Below are 23115 nucleotides of genomic sequence, written 5' to 3' on the forward strand. Positions count from 1 at the left end.
TGTTTTGGTTTGACATTCTGATAGAGGACCGTCTCAACATTAAATACACCAATTTTGGTGTTTCTAAGTCATTCCCTCTAGCGCCACCACCTGTCCAAAGTTTCACTTTTATTTTGCTAATAACTTTTGAACCGTAAGGCCAATCAGCGAAATTCTTTTTTCCTCTGATTCCTGAGCTCATGGCGATTCGATTGCACCCTATGACGTCATTTGCCGTCATACAAATATGGCCACCATCTTGAATTTTCAAAAAAAGCTACTTTTTCGAACTCGTCCTAGACGGTTTGTCCGATTTGCACGAAAATTGAACCAGATCATCTTCAGGTAGTGCTGACAAAAAGTTATGGAATTCAAATGGATTCGTCAAACCGTTTTCGATAAACGCACGAATACATTTTACGTAGCGCTAGCAAAAACAGTCGTAAGGCCGTATCTCCGCAACGGTTTATCGTATTCAGACCAAACTTGGTACTTGTACTCACAAGCATGACCTGAGGCTACATGCTGTGTTTCGGCGCAGCGCCACCTACTGGTCCGGAGATATGAAAAATGGCTATTTTTGCTTATAACTTCTGAACAGTTTGTCCAAAAATCATACAATTGGTCTCGTTAGATTCAGAGCAACATGCCGAGTCGACTGATATCCAATTTTGCCATATCGGTCATTTTGGCTGTCGGCCATTTTGAATTTTGTGCTAAAATTCTGTATTTTATGAACGCATGAACGGATTGTTACGAAACGTGGTATGGGTCATCAGCACGATGCCCTGAATGAGCCTGAGAAGTTTCGAAACAGCGCCACCTAGTGGTGAATTTTTTTTTTCAAATGCTTATAACTTTGGGTGTGGTCGACTTATTTTCACGAAACTCATCTTTGTAGACTCCTGAATCGTTGCCGAGTCCTACGATACCAAACATGCTAGGTTTCGCCTTACGGTTTGTGTAGCGTTGTGATTTAGCGCTTAAAAAACATTTGGCTATATCTTTGAAACCGCTAGTCCGATCGAGACGAAACCACCGTCAGAAGTTTGGAAACATAGGTCGATAGCTATACGCCAATGCCCAAATGCGAAAATATTGATGTTTAGGGGTACTAATTTCCAATCAAAGTCATGTGTCAGTCATTTTTTTCGTGTTTTTTCATATAAATGTCTATAACTCCGAAGCGAATTGAGATATTTTCACCAAAATTGACACACATATGTATGGGCTCACTCTGAGGACACGTAAAAAAAATTGTGGGACTGAGCCTCTTGGTGGCGCTATAATTGAACAAAATATGAAATTCCCATTGACTTCAATACAGTTTTGTGAAATAAAATGCTATACTAAACAAATGCATTGGTGTAATATTACGAAACTCAGATTGTGTCATCAGCACCATCCCCTGAAGGCAACCAAAATATTTCAAGACAGCGCCACCTAGTGGTCAAAAGTTATAATAAAATTTCCAAAAAGGCTAATAACTTTTGAATACATCTGGCTATTGAAATGACACTGGTCTTAATAGATTCCTTGGGTCAAGCCGAGAACATAGATACCAAGTTTTCCTTATTTGGCCAAACTTCCTGTCCGCCATCTTGATTTTCATTCAAAACCTACTTTTTCGAACTCCTCCTAGACCGTTTGTCCGATTTTCACCAAAATCGAATCGTATCATCTCCAGACTGTGCCGACAAAAAGTTATGGATTTCGTGTCGATTGATGAAACCGTTTTCGTATAGCACAGCAGCAAAGTTGAGGCATGATGCCAAAATGACTATTCAGGCTTTATATCTGCAATGCCTCGACATATTGACACAAAACTTTGTATGTGTCACTGTCTCCTTACTCTGACCACACCACATCAATTTCGTAACAGCGCCACCTTTTGGTCAAAAGTGACAATCCATTAAATCATATTTTGAATCACTTTTTACATGATTTTTCAGCCATTTCGCCTAAAATCCTCTTTAAATGTCTTTAATTGCTCATTGTTGCAGTTGGTCTGACACTTTCAGACATGTTGGCATGTCTTGTCGTCTTATTCTGCTTGGCCCCGGTAATTGCTGCTTGCAGCTATATTTAGGGGCCAAGCACCGAAGGTGCGGAGGCACCTATTGTTTTTGTTCGCGTTCTTATTATTATTATTATTATTATTCTTCTTCCGCCATGGGAGTCTATGGCAGCCCATAGAACCGATTGCGGGAAAGTTATGAAATTTGGCACAATGATAGAGGACAGTCCAAAAAGTCAACATACCAAATTTGGTGTCTTAAAACCAATCCCTCTAGCGCCACCAACTGTCCAAAATTTCACTTTTATTTTGCTAATAACTTTTGAACCGTTTGGCCAATCAACAAAATTCTTTTTTCCTCTGATTCCCGAGCTCATGCCGATTCGATTGCACCCTATGACGTCATTTTCCGGCTTATAAATATGGCCGCCATTTTTAATGGGCTGAAAAAGCTACTTTTTCGAACTCGTCCTAGACGGTTTGTCCGATTTGCACGAAAATTTAACCAGATCATCTTCAGGCAGTGTTGACAAAAAGTTATGGAATTCAAATTGATTCGTCAAACCGTTTTCGATAAACGCTCGAACAAATTTTACGTAGCGCTTGCAAAAACAGTCGTTAGGCTGTATCTCCGCAACGGTTTATCGTATTCAGACCAAACTTGGTACATGTACTCACAAGCATGACTTGAGGCTACATGCTGCGTTTCGGCGCAGCGCCACCTACTGGTCCGGAGATATGAAAAATGGCTATTTTTGCTTATAACTTCTGAACAATTTGTCCAAAAATCATAAAATTGGTCTCGTTAGATTCAGGGCAACATGCCGAGTCGACTGATATCCAATTTTACCATATCGGCCATTTTGACTGTCGGCCATTTTGAATTTTGTGCTAAAATGCTGTATTTTAAGAACGCATGAACGGATTGTTACGAAACTTGGTATGGGTCATCAACACGATGTTCTGAAGGAGCCTGAGAAGTTTCGAAACAGCGCCACCTAGTGGTGAATTTTTTTTTTCAAATGCTTATAACTTTGGGTGTGGTCGACTTATTTTCACCAAACTCATCTCATTAGACTACTGAATCCTTGCCGAGTCCAACGATATCAAACATGCTAGGTTTCGCCTTACGGTTTGTGTAGCGTTGTGATTTAGCGCTTAAAAAACATTTGGCTATATCTTTGAAACCGCTAGTCCGATCGAGATGAAACCACCGTCAGAAGTTTGGAAACATAGGTCGATAGTTATATGCCAATGCCCAAATGCGAAAATATTGATGTTTAGGGGTAGTAAATTCCAATCAAAGTCATGTGTCAGTCATTTTTTACGTGTTTTTTCATATAAATGTCTATAACTCTGAAGCGAATTGAGATATTTTCACCAAAATTGACACACATATGTATGGGCTCACTCTGAGGACACGTAAAAAAAATTGTGGGACTGAGCCTCTTGGTGGCGCTATAATTGAACAAAATATGAAATTCCCATTGACTTCAATACAGTTTTGTGAAATAAAATGCTATAATAAACAAATGCATTGGTGTAATATTACGAAACTCAGATTGTGTCATCAGCACCATCCCCTGAAGGCAACCAAAATATTTCAAGACAGCGCCACCTAGTGGTCAAAAGTTATAACAAAATTTCCAAAAAGGCTAATAACTTTTGAATAAATCTGGCTATTGAAATGGCACGGGTCTTAATAGATTCCTTGGGTCAAGCCGAGAACATAGATACCAAGTTTTCCTTATTTGGCCAAACTTCCTGTCCGCCATCTTGATTTTCATTCAAAACCTACTTTTTCGAACTCCTCCTAGACCGTTTGTCCGATTTTCACCAAAATCGAATCGTATCATCTCCAGACTGTGCCGACAAAAAGTTATGGATTTCGTGTCGATTGATGAAACCGTTTTCGTATAGCACAGCAGCAAAGCTGAGGCATGATGCCAAAATGACTATTCAGGCTTTATCTCTGCAATGCCTTGACATATTAACACCAAACTTTGTATGTGTCATTGTCACTTCACTCTGACCACATCACATCAGTTTTGTAACTGCGCCACCTATTGGTCGAAAGTGATAGTCCATTAAATCATATTTTTCTTCACTGTTTCTATGATTTTTCAGGCATTTTGCCTAAAATCCTCTTTAATGTCTTTAATTGCTCATTGGTCTGACACTTTCAGCAATGTTGGCATGTCTTGTCATCTGATTGTGCTTGGCCCCGGTAATTGCTGCTTGCAGCTATATTTAGGGGCCAAGCACCGAAGGTGCGGAGGCACCTATTGTATCTGTTCCCGTTCTTATTATTATTCTTCTTCTTCTTCTTCCGCCATGGGAGTCTATGGCAGCCCATAGAACCGATTGCGGGAAAGTTGTTTTGGTTTGACATTCTGATAGAGGACAGTCCCAACATTAAATACACCAATTTTGGTGTTTCTAAGTCATTCCCTCTAGCGCCACCACCTGTCCAAAATTTCACTTTTACTTTGCTAATAACTTTTGAACCGTAAGGCCAATCAACAAAATTATTTTTTCCTCTGATTCCTGAGCTCATGGCGATTCGATTGCACCCTATGACGTCATTTTCCGTCATAAAAATATGGCCGCCATCTTGAATTTTCAAAAAAAGCTACTTTTTCGAACTCGTCCTAGACGGTTTGTCCGATTTGTACGAAAATTGAACCAGATCATCTTAAGGTAGTGCTGACAAAAAGTTATGGAATTCAAATTGATTCGTCAAACCGTTTTCGATAAACGCACGAATACATTTTACGTAGCGCCAGCAAAAACAGTCGTAAGGCCATATCTCCGCAACGGTTTATCGTATTCAGACCAAACTTGGTACTTGTACTCACAAGCATGACCTGAGGCTACATGCTGTGTTTCGGCGCAGTGCCACCTACTGGTCCGGAGATATGAAAAATGGCTATTTTTGCTTATAACTTCTGAACAGTTTGTCCAAAAATCATAAAATTGGTCTCGTTAGATTCAGGGCAACATGCCGAGTCGACTGATATCCAATTTGACCATATCGGTCATTTTGGCTGTCGGCCATTTTGAATTTTGTGCTAAAATTCTGTATTTTATGAACGCATGAACGGATTGTTACGAAACGTGGTATGGGTCATCAGCACAATGCCCTGAATGAGCCTGAGAAGTTTCGAAACAGCGCCACCTAGTGGTGAATTTTTTTTTTCAAATGCTTATAACTTTGGGTGTGGTCGACTTATTTTCACGAAACTCATCTTTTTAGACTCCTGAATCATTGCCGAGTCCTACGATACCAAACATGCTAGGTTTCGCCTTACGGTTTGTGTAGCGTTGTGATTTAGCGCTTAAAAAACATTTGGCTATATCTTTGAAACCGCTAGTCCGATCGAGACGAAACCACCGTCAGAAGTTTGGAAACATAGGTCGATAGCTATACGCCAATGCCCAAATGCGAAAATATTGATGTTTAGGGGTACTAATTTCCAATCAAAGTCATGTGTCAGTCATTTTTTTCGTGTTTTTTCATATAAATGTCTATAACTCCGAAGCGAATTGAGATATTTTCACCAAAATTGACACACATATGTATGGGCTCACTCTGAGGACACGTAAAAAAAATTGTGGGACTGAGCCTCTTGCTGGCGCTATAATTGAACAAAATATGAAATTCCCATTGACTTCAATACAGTTTTGTGAAATAAAATGCTATACTAAACAAATGCATTGGTGTAATATTACGAAACTCAGATTGTGTCATCAGCACCATCCCCTGAAGGCAACCAAAATATTTCAAGACAGCGCCACCTAGTGGTCAAAAGTTATAACAAAATTTCCAAAAAGGCTAATAACTTTTGAATAAATCTGGCTATTGAAATGCCACGGGTCTTAATAGATTCCTTGGGTCAAGCCGAGAACATAGATACCAAGTTTTCCTTATTTGGCCAAACTTCCTGTCCGCCATCTTGATTTTCATTCAAAACCTACTTTTTCGAACTCCTCCTAGACCGTTTGTCCGATTTTCACCAAAATCGAATCGTATCATCTCCAGACTGTGCCGACAAAAAGTTATGGATTTCGTGTCGATTGATGAAACCGTTTTCGTATAGCACAGCAGCAAAGTTGAGGCATGATGCCAAAATGACTATTCAGGCTTTATATCTGCAATGCCTCGACATATTGACACAAAACTTTGTATGTGTCACTGTCTACTTACTCTGACCACACCACATCAATTTCGTAACAGCGCCACCTTTTGGTCAAAAGTGACAATCCATTAAATCATATTTTGAATCACTTTTTACATGATTTTTCAGCCATTTCGCCTAAAATCCTCTTTAAATGTCTTTAATTGCTCATTGTTGCAGTTGGTCTGACACTTTCAGACATTTTGGCATGTCTTGTCGTCTTATTCTGCTTGGCCCCGGTAATTGCTGCTTGCAGCTATATTTATTATTATTATTCTTCCGCCATGGGAGTCTATGGCAGCCCATAGAACCGATTGCGGGAAAGTTGTTTTGGTTTGACATTCTGATAGAGGACCGTCTCAACATTAAATACACCAATTTTGGTGTTTCTAAGTCATTCCCTCTAGCGCCACCACCTGTCCAAAGTTTCACTTTTATTTTGCTAATAACTTTTGAACCGTAAGGCCAATCAGCGAAATTCTTTTTTCCTCTGATTCCTGAGCTCATGGCGATTCGATTGCACCCTATGACGTCATTTGCCGTCATAAAAATATGGCCGCCATCTTGAATTTTCAAAAAAAGCTACTTTTTCGAACTCGTCCTAGACGGTTTGTCCGATTTGCACGAAAATTGAACCAGATCATCTTCAGGTAGTGCTGACAAAAAGTTATGGAATTCAAATGGATTCGTCAAACCGTTTTCAATAAACGCACAAATACATTTTACGTAGCGCTAGCAAAAACAGTCGTAAGGCCGTATCTCCGCAACGGTTTATCGTATTCAGACCAAACTTGGTACTTGTACTCACAAGCATGACCTGAGGCTACATGCTGTGTTTCGGCGCAGCGCCACCTACTGGTCCGGAGATATGAAAAATGGCTATTTTTGCTTATAACTTCTGAACAGTTTGTCCAAAAATCATACAATTGGTCTCGTTAGATTCAGGGCAACATGCCGAGTCGACTGATATCCAATTTGACCATATCGGTCATTTTGGCTGTCGGCCATTTTGAATTTTGTGCTAAAATTCTGTATTTTATGAACGCATGAACGGATTGTTACGAAATGTGGTATGGGTCATCAGCACAATGCCCTGAATGAGCCTGAGAAGTTTCGAAACAGCGCCACCTAGTGGTGAATTTTTTTTTTCAAATGCTTATAACTTTGGGTGTGGTCGACTTATTTTCACGAAACTCATCTTTTTAGACTCCTGAATCGTTGCCGAGTCCTACGATACCAAACATGCTAGGTTTCGCCTTACGGTTTGTGTAGCGTTGTGATTTAGCGCTTAAAAAACATTTGGCTATATCTTTGAAACCGCTAGTCCGATCGAGACGAAACCACCGTCAGAAGTTTGGAAACATAGGTCGATAGCTATACGCCAATGCCCAAATGCGAAAATATTGATGTTTAGGGGTACTAATTTCCAATCAAAGTCATGTGTCAGTCATTTTTTTCGTGTTTTTTCATATAAATGTCTATAACTCCGAAGCGAATTGAGATATTTTCACCAAAATTGACACACATATGTATGGGCTCACTCTGAGGACACGTAAAAAAAATTGTGGGACTGAGCCTCTTGGTGGCGCTATAATTGAACAAAATATGAAATTCCCATTGACTTCAATACAGTTTTGTGAAATAAAATGCTATACTAAACAAATGCATTGGTGTAATATTACGAAACTCAGATTGTGTCATCAGCACCATCCCCTGAAGGCAACCAAAATATTTCAAGACAGCGCCACCTAGTGGTCAAAAGTTATAACAAAATTTCCAAAAAGGCTAATAACTTTTGAATAAATCTGGCTATTGAAATGCCACGGGTCTTAATAGATTCCTTGGGTCAAGCCGAGAACATAGATACCAAGTTTTCCTTATTTGGCCAAACTTCCTGTCCGCCATCTTGATTTTCATTCAAAACCTACTTTTTCGAACTCCTCCTAGACCGTTTGTCCGATTTTCACCAAAATCGAATCGTATCATCTCCAGACTGTGCCGACAAAAAGTTATGGATTTCGTGTCGATTTATGAAACCGTTTTCGTATAGCACAGCAGAAAAGTTGAGGCATGATGCCAAAATGACTATTCAGGCTTTATATCTGCAATGCCTCGACATATTGACACAAAACTTTGTATGTGTCACTGTCTCCTTACTCTGACCACACCACATCAATTTCGTAACAGCGCCACCTTTTGGTCAAAAGTGACAATCCATTAAATCATATTTTGAATCACTTTTTACATGATTTTTCAGCCATTTCGCCTAAAATCCTCTTTAAATGTCTTTAATTGCTCATTGTTTCAGACATGTTGGCATGTCTTGTCGTCTTATTCTGCTTGGCCCCGGTAATTGCTGCTTGCAGCTATATTTAGGGGCCAAGCACCGAAGGTGCGGAGGCACCTATTGTATCTGTTCCCGTTCTTATTATTAGGGGCCAAGCACCGAAGGTGCGGAGGCACCTATTGTATCTGTTCCGTTTCTTATTATTATTATTATTATTATTATTATTATTATTATTATTATTATTATTATTCTTCCGCTCTGGGAGTCTATGGCAGCCCATAGAACCGATTGCGGGAAAGTTGTTTTGGTTTGACATTCTGATAGAGGACAGTCCCAACATTAAATTCACCAATTTTGGTGTGTCTAAGTCATTCCCTCTAGCGCCACCAACTGTCCAAAGTTTCACTTTTATTTTGCTAATAACTTTTGAACCGTAAGGCCAATCAACAAAATTCTTTTTTCTTCTGATTCCTGAGCTCATGGCAATTCGATTGCACCCTATGACGTCATTTTGCGTCATAAAAATATGTCCGCCATTTTGAATTTTTTGTAAAACCTACTTTTTCGAACTCGTCCTAGACGGTTTGTCCGATTTGCATGAAAATTGAACCAGATCATCTTCAGGTAGTGCTGACCAAAAGTTATGGAATTCAAATTGATTCGTCAAACCGTTTTCGATAAACGCTCAAACTAATTTTACGTAGCGCCTGCAAAAACAGTCGTAAGGCTGTATCTCCGCAACGGTTTATCATATTCAGACCAAACTTGGTACATGTACTCACAAGCATGACCTGAGGCTACATGCTGCGTTTCGGCGCAGCGCCACCTACTGGTCCGGAGATATGAAAAATGGCTGTTTTTGCTTATAACTTCTGAACAGTTTGTCCAAAAATCATAAAATTGGTCTTGATAGATTCAGGACGACATGCCGAGTCGACTGATATCCAATTTTGCCATATCGGCCATTTTGACTGTCGGCCATTTTGAATTTTGTGCTAAAATGCTGTATTTTAACAACGCATGAACGGATTGTTACGAAACTTGGTATGGGTCATCAACACGATGTCCTGAAGGAGTGTGAGAAGTTTCGTAACAGCGCCACCTAGTGGTGAATTTTTTTTTTCAAATGCTTATAACTTTGGGTGTGATCGACTTATTTTCACGAAACTCATCTCATTGGACTCCTGAATCGTTGCCGAGTCCAACGATACCAAACATGTTAGGTTTCGCCTAACGGTTTGTGTAGCGTTGTGATTTAGCGCTTAAAAAACATTAGGCTATATCTTCGAAACCGCTTGTCCGATCGAGACGAAACCACCGTCAGAAGTTTGGAAACATAGGTCGATAGCTATACGCCAATGCCCAAATGCGAAAATATTGATGTTTAGGGGTAGTAATATTCAATCAAAGTCATGTGTCAGTCATTTTTTACGTGTTTTTTCATATAAATGTCTATAACTCCGAAGCAAATTGAGATTTTTGCACCAAAATCGACACATATATGTATGGGCTCACTCTGATGACACATAAAAAAAATGGTGGGACTGAGCCTCTTGGTGGCGCTATAATAGAACAAAACATGAAATTCCCATTGATTTCAATACAGTTTTGTGAAATAAAATGCTATACTAAACAAATGCATTGGTGTAATATTACGAAACTCAGATTGTGTCATCAGCACCATCCCCTGAAGGCAACCAAAATATTTCAAGACAGCGCCACCTAGTGGTCAAAAGTTATAACAAAATTTCCAAAAAGGCTAATAACTTTTGAATAAATCTGGCTATTGAAATGCCACTTGTCTTAATAGAGTCCTTGGGTCAAGCCGAGAACATAGATACCAAGTTTTCCTTATTTGGCCGAACTTCCTGTCCGCCATCTTGATTTTCAGTCAAAACCTACTTTTTCGAACTCCTCCTAGACCGTTTGTCCGATTTTCACCAAAATCGAATCGTATCATCTCCAGACCGTGCCGACTAAAAGTTATGGATTTCGTGTCGATAGACGAAACCGTTTTCGTATAGCGCAGCAGCAAAGTTGAGGCATGATGCTAATAGCACTATTCAGGCTTTATCTCTGCAATGCCTTGACATATTAACACCAAACTTTGTATGTGTCATTGTCACTTCACTCTGACCACATCACATCAGTTTTGTAACTGCGCCACCTATTGGTCGAAAGTGATAGTCCATTAAATCATATTTTTCTTCACTGTTTCTATGATTTTTCAGGCATTTTGCCTAAAATCCTCTTTAATGTCTTTAATTGCTCATTGGTCTGACACTTTCAGCAATGTTGGCATGTCTTGTCATCTGATTGTGCTTGGCCCCGGTAATTGCTGCTTGCAGCTATATTTATTATTATTATTATTCTTCCGCTCTGGGAGTCTATGGCAGCCCATAGAACCGATTGCGGGAAAGTTGTTTTGGTTTGACATTCTGATAGAGGACAGTCCCAACATTAAATACACCAATTTTGGTGTTTCTAAGTCATTCCCTCTAGCGCCACCACCTGTCCAAAGTTTCACTTTTACTTTGCTAATAACTTTTGAACCGTAAGGCCAATCAACAAAATTATTTTTTCCTCTGATTCCTGAGCTCATGGCGATTCGACTGCACCCTATGACGTCATTTTCCGTCATAAAAATATGGCCGCCATCTTGAATTTTCAAAAAAAGCTACTTTTTCGAACTCGTCCTAGACGGTTTGTCCGATTTGCACGAAAATTGAACCAGATCATCTTCAGGTAGTGCTGACAAAAAGTTATGGAATTCAAATTGATTCGTCAAACCGTTTTCGATAAACGCACGAATACATTTTACGTAGCGCTAGCAAAAACAGTCGTAAGGCCGTATCTCCGCAACGGTTTATCGTATTCAGACCAAACTTGGTACTTGTTCTCACAAGCATGACCTGAGGCTACATGCTGTGTTTCAGCGCAGCGCCACCTACTGGTCCCGAGATATGAAAAATGGATATTTTTGCTTATAACTTCTGAACAGTTTGTCCAAAAATCATAAAATTGGTCACGTTAGATTCAGGGCAACATGCCGAGTCGACTGATATCCAATTTGACCATATCGGTCATTTTGGCTGTCGGCCATTTTGAATTTTGTGCTAAAATTCTGTATTTTATGAACGCATGAACGGATTGTTACGAAACGTGGTATGGGTCATCAGCACAATGCCCTGAATGAGCCTGAGAAGTTTCGAAACAGCGCCACCTAGTGGTGAATTTTTTTTTTCAAATGCTTATAGCTTTGGGTGTGGTCAACTTATTTTCAGGAAACTCATCTTTTTAGACTCCTGAATCGTTGCCGAGTCCTACGATACCAAACATGCTAGGTTTCGCCTTACGGTTTGTGTAGCGTTGTGATTTAGCGCTTAAAAAACATTTGGCTATATCTTTGAAACCGCTAGTCCGATCGAGACGAAACCACCGTCAGAAGTTTGGAAACATAGGTCGATAGCTAAACGCCAATGCCCAAATGCGAAAATATTGATGTTTAGGGGTACTAATTTCCAATCAAAGTCATGTGTCAGTCATTTTTTTCGTGTTTTTTCATATAAATGTCTATAACTCCGAAGCGAATTGAGATATTTTCACCAAAATTGACACACATATGTATGGGCTCACTCTGAGGACACGTAAAAAAAATTGTGGGACTGAGCCTCTTGGTGGCGCTATAATTGAACAAAATATGAAATTCCCATTGACTTCAATACAGTTTTGTGAAATAAAATGCTATACTAAACAAATGCATTGGTGTAATATTACGAAACTCAGATTGTGTCATCAGCACCATCCCCTGAAGGCAACCAAAATATTTCAAGACAGCGCCACCTAGTGGTCAAAAGTTATTACAACATTTCCAAAAAGGCTAATAACTTTTGAATAAATCTGGCTATTGAAATGGCACGGGTCTTAATAGATTCCTTGGGTCAAGCCGAGAACATAGATACCAAGTTTTCCTTATTTGGCCAAACTTCCTGTCCGCCATCTTGATTTTCATTCAAAACCTACTTTTTCGAACTCCTCCTAGACCGTTTGTCCGATTTTCACCAAAATCGAATCGTATCATCTCCAGACTGTGCCGACAAAAAGTTATGGATTTCGTGTCGATTGATGAAACCGTTTTCGTATAGCACAGCAGCAAAGTTGAGGCATGATGCCAAAATGACTATTCAGGCTTTATATCTGCAATGCCTCGACATATTGACACAAAACTTTGTATGTGTCACTGTCTCCTTACTCTGACCACACCACATCAATTTCGTAACAGCGCCACCTTTTGGTCAAAAGTGACAATCCATTAAATCATATTTTGAATCACTTTTTACATGATTTTTCAGCCATTTCGCCTAAAATCCTCTTTAAATGTCTTTAATTGCTCATTGTTGCAGTTGGTCTGACACTTTCAGACATGTTGGCATGTCTTGTCGTCTTATTCTGCTTGGCCCCGGTAATTGCTGCTTGCAGCTATATTTATTAGGGGCCAAGCACCGAAGGTGCGGAGGCACCTATTGTATCTGTTCCCGTTCTTATTATTATTCTTCTTCTTCTTCTTCTTCTTCTTCCGCCATGGGAGTCTATGGCAGCCCATAGAACCGATTGCGGGAAACTTGTTTTGGTTTGACATTCTGATAGAGGACCGTCTCAACATTAAATACACCAATTTTGGTGTTTCTAAGTCATTCCCTCTAGCGCCACCACCTGTCCAAAGTTTCACTTTTATTTTGCTAATAACTTTTGAACCGTAAGGCCAATCAGCGAAATTCTTTTTTCCTCTGATTCCTGAGCTCATGACGATTCGATTGCACCCTATGACGTCATTTGCCGTCATAAAAATATGGCCACCATCTTGAATTTTCAAAAAAAGCTACTTTTTCGAACTCGTCCTAGACGGTTTGTCCGATTTGCACGAAAATTGAACCAGATCATCTTCAGGTAGTGCTGACAAAAAGTTATGGAATTCAAATGGATTCGTCAAACCGTTTTTGATAAACGCACGAATACATTTTACGTAGCGCTAGCAAAAACAGTCGTAAGGCCGTATCTCCGCAACGGTTTATCGTATTCAGACCAAACTTGGTACTTGTACTCACAAGCATGACCTGAGGCTACATGCTGTGTTTCGGCGCAGCGCCACCTACTGGTCCGGAGATATGAAAAATGGCTATTTTTGCTTATAACTTCTGAACAGTTTGTCCAAAAATCATACAATTGGTCTCGTTAGATTCAGGGCAACATACCGAGTCGACTGATATCCAATTTTGCCATATCGGTCATTTTGGCTGTCGGCCATTTTGAATTTTGTGCTAAAATTCTGTATTTTATGAACGCATGAACGGATTGTTACGAAACGTGGTATGGGTCATCAGCACGATGCCCTGAATGAGCCTGAGAAGTTTCGAAACAGCGCCACCTAGTGGTGAATTTTTTTTTTCAAATGCTTATAACTTTGGGTGTGGTCGACTTATTTTCACGAAACTCATCTTTTTAGACTCCTGAATCGTTGCCGAGTCCTACGATACCAAACATGCTAGGTTTCGCATTACGGTTTGTGTAGCGTTGTGATTTAGCGCTTAAAAAACATTTGGCTATATCTTTGAAACCGCTAGTCCGATCGAGACGAAACCACCGTCAGAAGTTTGGAAACATAGGTCGATAGCTATACGCCAATGCCCAAATGCGAAAATATTGATGTTTAGGGGTACTAATTTCCAATCAAAGTCATGTGTCAGTCATTTTTTTCGTGTTTTTTCATATAAATGTCTATAACTCCGAAGCGAATTGAGATATTTTCACCAAAATTGACACACATATGTATGGGCTCACTCTGAGGACACGTAAAAAAAATTGTGGGACTGAGCCTCTTGGTGGCGCTATAATTGAACAAAATATGAAATTCCCATTGACTTCAATACAGTTTTGTGAAATAAAATGCTATACTAAACAAATGCATTGGTGTAATATTACGAAACTCAGATTGTGTCATCAGCACCATCCCCTGAAGGCAACCAAAATATTTCAAGACAGCGCCACCTAGTGGTCAAAAGTTATAACAACATTTCCAAAAAGGCTAATAACTTTTGAATAAATCTGGCTATTGAAATGCCACGGGTCTTAATAGATTCCTTGGGTCAAGCCGAGAACATAGATACCAAGTTTTCCTTATTTGGCCAAACTTCCTGTCCGCCATCTTGATTTTCATTCAAAACCTACTTTTTCAAACTCCTCCTAGACCGTTTGTCCGATTTTCACCAAAATCGAATCGTATCATCTCCAGACTGTGCCGACAAAAAGTTATGGATTTCGTGTCGATTGATGAAACCGTTTTCGTATAGCACAGCAGAAAAGTTGAGGCATGATGCCAAAATGACTATTCAGGCTTTATATCTGCAATGCCTCGACATATTGACACAAAACTTTGTATGTGTCACTGTCTCCTTACTCTGACCACACCACATCAATTTCGTAACAGCGCCACCTTTTGGTCAAAAGTGACAATCCATTAAATCATATTTTGAATCACTTTTTACATGATTTTTCAGCCATTTCGCCTAAAATCCTCTTTAAATGTCTTTAATTGCTCATTGTTGCAGTTGGTCTGACACTTTCAGACATGTTGGCATGTCTTGTCGTCTTATTCTGCTTGGCCCCGGTAATGGCTGCTTGCAGCTATATTTATTATTATTATTCTTCCGCTCTGGGAGTCTATGGCAGCCCATAGAACCGATTGCGGGAAAGTTGTTTTGGTTTGACATTCTGATAGAGGACAGTCCCAACATTAAATACACCAATTTTGGTGTTTCTAAGTCATTCCCTCTAGCGCCACCACCTGTCCAAAGTTTCACTTTTACTTTGCTAATAACTTTTGAACCGTAAGGCCAATCAACAAAATTATTTTTTCCTCTGATTCCTGAGCTCATGGCGATTCGATTGCACCCTATGACGTCATTTTCCGTCATAAAAATATGGCCGCCATCTTGAATTTTCAAAAAAAGCTACTTTTTCGAACTCGTCCTAGACGGTTTGTCCGATTTGCACGAAAATTGAACCAGATCATCTTCAGGTAGTGCTGACAAAAAGTTATGGAATTCAAATGGATTCGTCAAACCGTTTTCGATAAACGCACAAATACATTTTACGTAGCGCTAGCAAAAACAGTCGTAAGGCCGTATCTCCGCAACGGTTTATCGTATTCAGACCAAACTTGGTACTTGTACTCACAAGCATGACCTGAGGCTACATGCTGTGTTTCGGCGCAGCGCCACCTACTGGTCCGGAGATATGAAAAATGGCTATTTTTGCTTATAACTTCTGAACAGTTTGTCCAAAAATCATAAAATTGGTCTCGTTAGATTCAGGGCAACATGCCGAGTCGACTGATATCCAATTTGACCATATCGGTCATTTTGGCTGTCGGCCATTTTGAATTTTGTGCTAAAATTCTGTATTTTATGAACGCATGAACGGATTGTTACGAAACGTGGTATGGGTCATCAGCACAATGCCCTGAATGAGCCTGAGAAGTTTCGAAACAGCGCCACCTAGTGGTGAATTTTTTTTTTCAAATGCTTATAACTTTGGGTGTGGTCGACTTATTTTCACGAAACTCATCTTTTTAGACTCCTGAATCGTTGCCGAGTCCTACGATACCAAACATGCTAGGTTTCGCCTTACGGTTTGTGTAGCGTTGTGATTTAGCGCTTAAAAAACATTTGGCTATATCTTTGAAACCGCTAGTCCGATCGAGACGAAACCACCGTCAGAAGTTTGGAAACATAGGTCGATAGCTATACGCCAATGCCCAAATGCGAAAATATTGATGTTTAGGGGTACTAATTTCCAATCAAAGTCATGTGTCAGTCATTTTTTTCGTGTTTTTTCATATAAATGTCTATAACTCCGAAGCGAATTGAGATATTTTCACCAAAATTGACACACATATGAATGGGCTCACTCTGAGGACACGTAAAAAAAATTGTGGGACTGAGCCTCTTGGTGGCGCTATAATTGAACAAAATATGAAATTCCCATTGACTTCAATACAGTTTTGTGAAATAAAATGCTATACTAAACAAATGCATTGGTGTAATATTACGAAACTCAGATTGTGTCATCAGCACCATCCCCTGAAGGCAACCAAAATATTTCAAGACAGCGCCACCTAGTGGTCAAAAGTTATAACAAAATTTCCAAAAAGGCTAATAACTTTTGAATAAATCTGGCTATTGAAATTCCACGGTTCTTAATAGATTCCTTGGGTCAAGCCGAGAACATAGATACCAAGTTTTCCTTATTTGGCCAAACTTCCTGTCCGCCATCTTGATTTTCATTCAAAACCTACTTTTTCGAACTCCTCCTAGACCGTTTGTCCGATTTTCACCAAAATCGAATCGTATCATCTCCAGACTGTGCCGACAAAAAGTTATGGATTTCGTGTCGATTGATGAAACCGTTTTCGTATAGCACAGCAGCAAAGTTGAGGCATGATGCCAAAATGACTATTCAGGCTTTATATCTGCAATGCCTCGACATATTGACACAAAACTTTGTATGTGTCACTGTCTCCTTACTCTGACCACACCACATCAATTTCGTAACAGCGCCACCTTTTGGTCAAAAGTGACAATCCATTAAATCATATTTTGAATCACTTTTTACATGATTTTTCAGCCATTTCGCCTAAAATCCTCTTTAAATGTCTTTAATTGCTCATTGTTGCAGTTGGTCTGACACTTTCAGACATGTCGGCATGTCTTGTCGTCTTATTCTGCTTGGCCCCGGTAATTGCTGCTTGCAGCTATATTTATTATTATTATTAGGGGCCAAGCACCGAAGGTGCGGAGGCACCTATTGTATCTGTTCCGTTTCTTATTATTATTATTATTATTATTATTCTTCCGCCATGGGAGTCTATGGCAGCCCATAGAACCGATTGCGGGAAAGTTGTTTTGGTTTGACATTCTGATAGAGGACCGTCTCAACATTAAATACACCAATTTTGGTGTTTCTAAGTCATTCCCTCTAGCGCCACCACCTGTCCAAAGTTTCACTTTTATTTTGCTAATAACTTTTGAACCGTAAGGCCAATCAGCGAAATTCTTTTTTCCTCTGATTCCTGAGCTCATGGCGATTCGATTGCACCCTATGACGTCATTTGCCGTCATAAAAATATGGCCGCCATCTTGAATTTTCAAAAAAAGCTACTTTTTCGAACTCGTCCTAGACGGTTTGTCCGATTTGCACGAAAATTGAACCAGATCATCTTCAGGTAGTGCTGACAAAAAGTTATGGAATTCAAATGGATTCGTCAAACCGTTTTCAATAAACGCACAAATACATTTTACGTAGCGCTAGCAAAAACAGTCGTAAGGCCGTATCTCCGCAACGGTTTATCGTATTCAGACCAAACTTGGTACTTGTACTCACAAGCATGACCTGAGGCTACATGCTGTGTTTCGGCGCAGCGCCACCTACTGGTCCGGAGATATGAAAAATGGCTATTTTTGCTTATAACTTCTGAACAGTTTGTCCAAAAATCATACAATTGGTCTCGTTAGATTCAGGGCAACATGCCGAGTCGACTGATATCCAATTTGACCATATCGGTCATTTTGGCTGTCGGCCATTTTGAATTTTGTGCTAAAATTCTGTATTTTATGAACGCATGAACGGATTGTTACGAAATGTGGTATGGGTCATCAGCACAATGCCCTGAATGAGCCTGAGAAGTTTCGAAACAGCGCCACCTAGTGGTGAATTTTTTTTTTCAAATGCTTATAACTTTGGGTGTGGTCGACTTATTTTCACGAAACTCATCTTTTTAGACTCCTGAATCGTTGCCGAGTCCTACGATACCAAACATGCTAGGTTTCGCCTTACGGTTTGTGTAGCGTTGTGATTTAGCGCTTAAAAAACATTTGGCTATATCTTTGAAACCGCTAGTCCGATCGAGACGAAACCACCGTCAGAAGTTTGGAAACATAGGTCGATAGCTATTCGCCAATGCCCAAATGCGAAAATATTGATGTTTAGGGGTACTAATTTCCAATCAAAGTCATGTGTCAGTCATTTTTTTCGTGTTTTTTCATATAAATGTCTATAACTCCGAAGCGAATTGAGATATTTTCACCAAAATTGACACACATATGTATGGGCTCACTCTGAGGACACGTAAAAAAAATTGTGGGACTGAGCCTCTTGGTGGCGCTATAATTGAACAAAATATGAAATTCCCATTGACTTCAATACAGTTTTGTGAAATAAAATGCTATACTAAACAAATGCATTGGTGTAATATTACGAAACTCAGATTGTGTCATCAGCACCATCCCCTGAAGGCAACCAAAATATTTCAAGACAGCGCCACCTAGTGGTCAAAAGTTATAACAAAATTTCCAAAAAGGCTAATAACTTTTGAATAAATCTGGCTATTGAAATGCCACGGGTCTTAATAGATTCCTTGGGTCAAGCCGAGAACATAGATACCAAGTTTTCCTTATTTGGCCAAACTTCCTGTCCGCCATCTTGATTTTCATTCAAAACCTACTTTTTCGAACTCCTCCTAGACCGTTTGTCCGATTTTCACCAAAATCGAATCGTATCATCTCCAGACTGTGCCGACAAAAAGTTATGGATTTCGTGTCGATTGATGAAACCGTTTTCGTATAGCACAGCAGCAAAGTTGAGGCATGATGCCAAAATGACTATTCAGGCTTTATATCTGCAATGCCTCGACATATTGACACAAAACTTTGTATGTGTCACTGTCTCCTTACTCTGACCACACCACATCAATTTCGTAACAGCGCCACCTTTTGGTCAAAAGTGACAATCCATTAAATCATATTTTGAATCACTTTTTACATGATTTTTCAGCCATTTCGCCTAAAATCCTCTTTAAATGTCTTTAATTGCTCATTGTTGCAGTTGGTCTGACACTTTCAGACATGTTGGCATGTCTTGTCGTCTTATTCTGCTTGGCCCCGGTAATGGCTGCTTGCAGCTATATTTATTATTATTATTCTTCCGCCATGGGAGTCTATGGCAGCCCATAGAACCGATTGCGGGAAAGTTGTTTTGGTTTGACATTCTGATAGAGGACCGTCTCAACATTAAATACACCAATTTTGGTGTTTCTAAGTCATTCCCTCTAGCGCCACCACCTGTCCAAAGTTTCACTTTTATTTTGCTAATAACTTTTGAACCGTAAGGCCAATCAGCGAAATTCTTTTTTCCTCTGATTCCTGAGCTCATGGCGATTCGATTGCACCCTATGACGTCATTTGCCGTCATAAAAATATGGCCGCCATCTTGAATTTTCAAAAAAAGCTACTTTTTCGAACTCGTCCTAGACGGTTTGTCCGATTTGCACGAAAATTGAACCAGATCATCTTCAGGTAGTGCTGACAAAAAGTTATGGAATTCAAATGGATTCGTCAAACCGTTTTCAATAAACGCACAAATACATTTTACGTAGCGCTAGCAAAAACAGTCGTAAGGCCGTATCTCCGCAACGGTTTATCGTATTCAGACCAAACTTGGTACTTGTACTCACAAGCATGACCTGAGGCTACATGCTGTGTTTCGGCGCAGCGCCACCTACTGGTCCGGAGATATGAAAAATGGCTATTTTTGCTTATAACTTCTGAACAGTTTGTCCAAAAATCATACAATTGGTCTCGTTAGATTCAGGGCAACATGCCGAGTCGACTGATATCCAATTTGACCATATCGGTCATTTTGGCTGTCGGCCATTTTGAATTTTGTGCTAAAATTCTGTATTTTATGAACGCATGAACGGATTGTTACGAAATGTGGTATGGGTCATCAGCACAATGCCCTGAATGAGCCTGAGAAGTTTCGAAACAGCGCCACCTAGTGGTGAATTTTTTTTTTCAAATGCTTATAACTTTGGGTGTGGTCGACTTATTTTCACGAAACTCATCTTTTTAGACTCCTGAATCGTTGCCGAGTCCTACGATACCAAACATGCTAGGTTTTGCCTTACGGTTTGTGTAGCGTTGTGATTTAGCGCTTAAAAAACATTTGGCTATATCTTTGAAACCGCTAGTCCGATCGAGACGAAACCACCGTCAGAAGTTTGGAAACATAGGTCGATAGCTATACGCCAATGCCCAAATGCGAAAATATTGATGTTTAGGGGTACTAATTTCCAATCAAAGTCATGTGTCAGTCATTTTTTTCGTGTTTTTTCATATAAATGTCTATAACTCCGAAGCGAATTGAGATATTTTCACCAAAATTGACACACATATGTATGGGCTCACTCTGAGGACACGTAAAAAAAATTGTGGGACTGAGCCTCTTGGTGGCGCTATAATTGAACAAAATATGAAATTCCCATTGACTTCAATACAGTTTTGTGAAATAAAATGCTATACTAAACAAATGCATTGGTGTAATATTACGAAACTCAGATTGTGTCATCAGCACCATCCCCTGAAGGCAACCAAAATATTTCAAGACAGCGCCACCTAGTGGTCAAAAGTTATAACAAAATTTCCAAAAAGGCTAATAACTTTTGAATAAATCTGGCTATTGAAATGCCACAGGTCTTAATAGATTCCTTGGGTCAAGCCGAGAACATAGATACCAAGTTTTCCTTATTTGGCCAAACTTCCTGTCCGCCATCTTGATTTTCATTCAAAACCTACTTTTTCTAACTCCTCCTAGACCGTTTGTCCGATTTTCACCAAAATCGAATCGTATCATCTCCAGACTGTGCCGACAAAAAGTTATGGATTTCGTGTCGATTGATGAAACCGTTTTTGTATAGCACAGCAGCAAAGTTGAGGCATGATGCCAAAATGACTATTCAGGCTTTATATCTGCAATGCCTCGACATATTGACACAAAACTTTGTATGTGTCACTGTCTCCTTACTCTGACCACACCACATCAATTTCGTAACAGCGCCACCTTTTGGTCAAAAGTGACAATCCATTAAATCATATTTTGAATCACTTTTTACATGATTTTTCAGCCATTTCGCCTAAAATCCTCTTTAAATGTCTTTAATTGCTCATTGTTGCAGTTGGTCTGACACTTTCAGACATGTTGGCATGTCTTGTCGTCTTATTCTGCTTGGCCCCGGTAATTGCTGCTTGCAGCTATATTTAGGGGCCAAGCACCGAAGGTGCGGAGGCACCTATTGTATCTGTTCCGTTTCTTATTATTAGGGGCCAAGCACCGAAGGTGCGTAGGCACCTATTGTATCTGTTCCTGTTCTTATTATTATTATTCTTCCTTCTTCCAACTGGGAGTCTATGGCAGCCCATAGAACCGAATGCGGGAAAGTTGTTTTGGTTTGACATTCTGATAGAGGACAGTCCCAACATTAAATACACCAATTTTGGTGTGTCTAAGTCATTCCCTCTAGCGCCACCACCTGTCCAAAGTTTCACTTTTATTTTGCTAATAACTTTTGAACCGTAAGGCCAATCAACAAAATTATTTTTCTCTCTGATTCCTGAGCTCATGCCAATTCGATTGCACCCTATGACATCATTTCTGTCATAACAATATGGCCGCCATTTTGAATTTATCTAAAAAGCTACTTTTTCGAACTCGTCCTAGACGGTTTGTCCGATTTGCACGAAAATTGAACCAGATCATCTACAGACCATGCTGACAAAAAGTTATGGAATTCAAGTTGATTCGCTTAACAGTTTTCGATAAACCCACGAATACATTTTACGTAGCGCTTGCGAAAACAGATGTAAGGCCGTATCTCCGCAACGCTTTATCGGATTCAGACCAAACTTGGTACATGTCATCACAAGCATGACCTGAGGCTACATGCTGTGTTTCGGCGCAGCGCCACCTACTGGTCCGGAGATATGAAAAATGGCTATTTTTGCTTATAACTTCTGAACAGTTTGTCCAAAAATCATACAATTGGTCTCGTTAGATTCAGGGTAACATGCCGAGTCGACTGATATCCAATATTACCATATCGGCCATTTTGACTGTCGGCCATTTTGAATTTTGTGCTAAAATGCTGTATTTTAAGAACGCATGAACAGATTGTTACGAAACGTGGTATGGGTCATCAGCACAATGCCCTGAATGAGCCTGAGAAGTTTCGAAACAGCGCCACCTAGTGGTGAATTTTTTTTTTCAAATGCTTATAACTTTGGGTGTGGTCGACTTATTTTCACGAAACTCATCTTTTTAGACTCCTGAATCGTTGCCGAGTCCTATGATACCAAACATGCTAGGTTTCGCCTTACGGTTTGTGTAGCGTTGTGATTTAGCGCTTAAAAAACATTTGGCTATATCTTTGAAACCGCTAGTCCGATCGAGATGAAACCACCGTCAGAAGTTTGGAAACATAGGTCGATAGCTAAACGCCAATGCCCAAATGCGAAAATATTGATGTTTAGGGGTAGTAAATTCCAAACAAAGTCATGTGTCAGTCATTTTTTACATGTTTTTTCATATAAATGTCTATAACTCCGAAGCGAATTGAGATATTTTCACCAAAATCGACACACATATGTATGAGCTCACTCTGAGGACATGTAAAAAAGATGGTGGGACTCAGCCTCTTGGTGGCGCTATAATAGAACAAAACATGAAATTCCCATTGACTTCAATGCAGTTTTGTGAAATAAAATGCT

At 39.7% G+C, this 23115-nt stretch overlaps 1 long non-coding RNA gene across 1 annotated transcript in view; it reads right to left on the minus strand.

Moving 5' to 3' along the window:
* Positions 1–7323: 7323 nt before the first annotated feature.
* LOC311095709 overlaps positions 7324–23115 on the minus strand; it is a 30632-nt gene continuing 14840 nt past the window's right edge. Inside the window, exon 3 of the long non-coding RNA XR_014608889.1 lies at positions 7324–8332. This is a non-coding gene — a long non-coding RNA (uncharacterized lncRNA). The remainder of the gene's footprint in view (positions 8333–23115) is intronic.

This window comes from Abramis brama (genome assembly GCF_963993115.1).
Source record: "Abramis brama genome assembly, chromosome: 14".
In the NCBI taxonomy this organism is placed as follows: Eukaryota; Metazoa; Chordata; class Actinopteri; order Cypriniformes; family Leuciscidae; genus Abramis; species Abramis brama.